The sequence below is a fragment of the Drosophila bipectinata genome, chromosome 3L (genome assembly GCF_030179905.1).
Source record: "Drosophila bipectinata strain 14024-0381.07 chromosome 3L, DbipHiC1v2, whole genome shotgun sequence".
NCBI lineage: Eukaryota > Metazoa > Arthropoda > Insecta > Diptera > Drosophilidae > Drosophila > Drosophila bipectinata.
The window spans coordinates 18919238-18923892 of record NC_091738.1 but is presented as its reverse complement, the minus strand read 5'-3'; the positions used below and the strand labels follow the sequence as shown (position 1 = coordinate 18923892).

The following is a 4655-nucleotide window of genomic DNA, read 5'->3' as shown; positions in this document are numbered from 1 at the left end:
TTGAAGCACCAAATTAACTGCAGCTTTTGCAACAAACAGAAAGCGCGAGAAGCTTTACAAATGCCCTGTAACTCCATGGAAGAGGATTATGATGGGTATGCTGGATATAAGGTATGGAGAAAGGGTTAAAAAAATTATTTTAAAAAAATACTTACAATGCTATAGAATTAATAAAATGTAACAAAAAATACATTTTTTTTTCATTATAATGCTTTGAAAGGGTATACTCTATCCAATTTCCTTAATTTTTATCCAACTTTCTACTTGTTATTTTTATGGTTTTTGTATTTTGAATGTGAGACATTTCCACTGGCCATGCTTTTGCTGGCTTTGTGCTAGTTTCGAGGCAATGATGATGAAAATTAAAGTAAAATGAAATACATTTTTGCCTAAAATACAAACACAAACAGACATGAAGCTATAGAGAGGGGAAACTGGGTAAAGAGGAAGTGCCACCGCCAAGGCCCAAGCTGGAGACACAGTTTTGCGCCATTTCCTGTTTGTTGCGGATGACTCTACACCAGCTGCTGTTCCTGCCGCACCAGCTATGCTAATCGGAAACGGAAATGGCGCATATTAATACGCAAGCTGCTCGGTAGAGGAAATCGCCAACGTTTCGTAACTGCCGGGGCCACACTGCAACGCGAATTGGCAAAACTGCCGAAAATAAGGCTGCGCATGAAAATTTTAAAACCTAATTAAAATGTTGAAATGGAATTTGTTAATTTAAAATTGGGCAATTTGGGCTAAGCGAACTAGAAGATGACTGCCGGAGCGACCCTGGAGAGCTGCTAGCTCTGGCGAAGCCGAGGCACACCAGCTGGGCCAACGACAGTTAACAACTTTGTTGTAAATTAACTACTCATAATGCCCCGAAAATAACGAAGCTGGGAGCCTCGCTTCTTTTTGGAGCCTCCCCATGGAAGCAGCTTCCAAATGGGCATTCTGCTGCAATTAAACGTTATTTATAACCGTCTACTACAGTTTCGGCACCTTATTTTCTCTTACTTTTTCGTGGCAGAGCACAGGAAGAAACCTTTACCAAATCTATAATAATAAATCCTTATTTAATTGATGTCCTTTTTTTATTTATAGCTTTAATGGTTAAGGATTATAGATACTTTTTTATTTCATCTAAAACTATATTTATAAGAGTTATATTATTTTGAATAGCTGATAGCTGCTAGATTCAGGAATGAGTCCATTTAATATATTATTTTGGGGGATTTTTTTTTTTGAGTTTTGGGGGCGGTTGTTGGCAGGACAATGACTTAACTGTTATTGCATTTTTCACCTTCTTTGTTTTGCTTCCGCTTTCCTTGGCATCTCCCCATTTCATTTTCTTCGTTTCGGTTTGCACAGTTTGTCGGCGACGCTTTTGGCATCAACTTTTGGCGTCAATTGACAACTTTTGTTGTCTAAGCCCCGTCTCCCCATTCAAGCCATCCGCTTGGTATCTGATTGAGACACCAAAAGTGGAAAAACAGAACGGCCAGAAAAAAAATGTATAAATAGAAAAAGGAAAATTGGGGGAACAGTCAAGGGACAAGTTTAGTTTTGGGTTTGAACTAACCGATATCCTTTGGTTAAACTTCTTTGGAAAAGTTCTTTATTTTTCCTGCTTCTTTGACTAAAACCATTATGCCGTCAGTGAATCAATGAAAGGGCAATCTCGAGACATAAAGCCCATTAGCACACAGTGCACCCGAGAAATAGAGATTGTCTAGAGAAAGATATAGAGTTTGCCGCCATCAATGTCCTCCGAATTTGTCGTTGTGTCTTTGGACCGGTACTAAAGATTTAAAGTTTAAACTAAAACAAGAAAGGAAAGCTAACGTCGGGAGCCTGAATTTGATATACCCTTGGATACATATCGCAAATATCGGATATTGTCGGCCGATCCTTATAAGAATTTGAGAACAAAACCATTTTATTTGAATGAAATATTAATCCAAAAGTAAAAAAATTGAGTTACATAAAGTCCCTTAAACAATTACATCCAAAACAAATTGATTAAAGAAGCGGAAAATTCCATTAAAAATATTTACATAAATTTAGCGGCAATATCGACTGGTCATTTGGCTGGCTAATCTTGATCTATAATAATGTTCAAACTGGGTCTCTTCGTCCTCCTGGCTATGGTGCTCTGCACCGATTCAACAATAATTTTCGACTGTCCTGCCAACCAAACATTCGATTCTTGTGGAAATCATTGTCAGGCTAGATGCGAAAACCTAAAACCCGTGTGTCGTTTGATATGTGGCCCTCAAGCTTGTACCTGCAAGCATGGATATGCTTTTAGTAAAGATCATGGAGCTTGTGTGTTGGTTTCAGACTGCCCGAAACACTAAATTCTAGCTTAAAGTGACTGAATTAAAAATATTCCCTGCTTTGGGACTAATCATCACTAAAAAATAAAGTTATAATTATATTAAAATGCTACATCGGCATAGCACTCAATCTATTGGTAACATGTTACAAAGATGCTTTTTAATGTCACTTTCCTTTTACTCAGAATGATAAAATGGGATCCGACTAAACAAACAAGAAATGAAAGCTAACTTCGGGCGGAGCTTAAGGTGACATACCCTAGAAGTTAGGATTGGATATATATCGCTAATATCGGGTAAAATTGACCGATCCTTATGAAAATTTCATTGTAAAACCCATTTATTGAGAAACAAACTTTGAAACTTTCAAGGGTCTATCTTTAAAAATACCAAAGTTGGGTCATACTTGATCGTTCAATTACATGGAAGCTATAGGATATAGTCGTTCCGACCTATATACTTTGTGAAAAGGAAAAAAGGGTGTGTTCAAAGAGACTAGTTCACTAACAGGCAGACGGAGATGCCTTTATCAACTCAGGATATGATCCTGATCTAGAACGTATTTACTTTATCGGAGATGTCTCCTTCACTGCGTTGCACACTTTTGAGCAAAATTGTAATACCCACTAGAACCGTTCATATTAATATTAATTAAAGAAAGGTATATGCCTTTAAAAATATTTATATTGGCCTATATTTTTGGCAATATTGGCCTGTCATTTGGCTGGCTAATCTTGATCCATAAAAATGTACAAACTGCGATTCTTCGTCTTCGAATTCTTAATATGATAAATGTTTCTTAATAATAAAGTTGTAGTAATATGAAAATAATTCATTCTTAATAAAAAAAAAGAATATAATTCTTCCATTCTCAATCAATTAATTACAGGTTTCATGAGAAACTTGCATTGTTAAGTCCCATAGTCTAAAACTTAATAATATCCACCACAAAATGAGTGCTGAGCCATGGAGACTGGTTAAAATCGAATTAATGAAAATCCTCTCAAATACCATCCGAAACAAATTTAATTAGTTCGTTATTTCGCAAAATTATTTAAATAAGTAAGGCGGCACTATCGGCCTATCATTTAAGAATCTGGCTAATCTTGATCTAAAACAATGTGCAAACTGGGAATCTTCGTCCTCCTGGCTATGGTGCTCTGTACTCAGTCGATTAAAAATTTCGACTGTACTGCCAATGGAACTGCCCAGGAATGTTCAACCTCTTGCCCGAAAACTTGTGAATTCGACTCTCCGTATTGTTTTCTTGACTGCGGTGCTCCTTGTGTCTGCAAGCCTGGCTATATTATTAATGCCGCAATTCCGGCTTGTGTTTTGCAGTCCGACTGTCCGAAAAATGTGAAGCAGGTTAAAAAATTTAACAGAATTACAAACTTTCCTTGCTTTGGTGCTAATCGTAAATGCAAAATTCTTAATAAATAAAAGAAAATTATGAATATAATCATATGTTCCCAATAAACACCAAAACACGTATACATTCTTAAATTTCCCAATCCGTTGGCTTAACAAAGACTACTTTTATTTTTCAACAAAAACTTGCATTGTAAAGTCACATACTCCGAAACTTAATAATATCCACCACAAAATGAGTGTTTAACCAAGGAGACAGCCACAAATTGTATTTAATAAATAAGAACTTCTTCATCAACAATGTTCATAAGTAATGTACATTTATATTCCAGCTTAAATGGTGAATCATGTGTTTTAAAGTTTTACAAGAATTGATATACCCTTGAATATTGTTGGACGACCTTGGGAGAATTTAATTAGAAAACCAATTTCTTAGAATACCACATTTAAAAAAGTTTTAAGCTTATGTATGTATGTATATCAGTTATGAAGCAGCTGTGGCATATAGTCGTCCGATTCTTATGAAACTTGGTAAGTTAGATCCCTTTGCCAAAAATAGAATCCAAAGAAACCAACAAAATCCATTTGAGCAAAATTATAATATTCTCTGCATTATTAATGTTAAGTAATTTGGTGTCTTTGATCTGTCACAAATTATGACCTTATCCTTCGTGTTATCAAAAATCGTAATAGCTATCTTCAAAGTAGTTAAAGTGACTTTCTTTTGAATGAAATACTGGAAACATTCGCCTTTAATTTAATCACTTTGCACACTCTTTTAATTAGCCAAGTAACCATAAAAAATATTTAAACTGAGAGCTTCTTACCTCCGATTTCATTCCATCTTCAGCTAATCTGGCTTGGTCTTATCGTCTGCACCTTGGTGCTTCCCTCCTGCGATATTTGCTTGACTTCACATAATTATTTGCCAACCGGCTGGCAGAGCTCACTCCT

General features: G+C 35.9%; 1 long non-coding RNA gene across 1 annotated transcript; it reads right to left on the bottom strand.

Annotated features, from left to right (window-relative positions):
- Positions 1-1104: 1104 nt before the first annotated feature.
- LOC138926377 (uncharacterized) lies at positions 1105-1935 on the bottom strand. The gene is made up of 3 exons (XR_011442864.1): positions 1861-1935; positions 1574-1792; positions 1105-1457 (listed from the first exon to the last, which is right to left on the bottom strand). It is a non-coding gene; the product is annotated as an uncharacterized lncRNA (long non-coding RNA).
- Positions 1936-4655: the final 2720 nt, after the last annotated feature.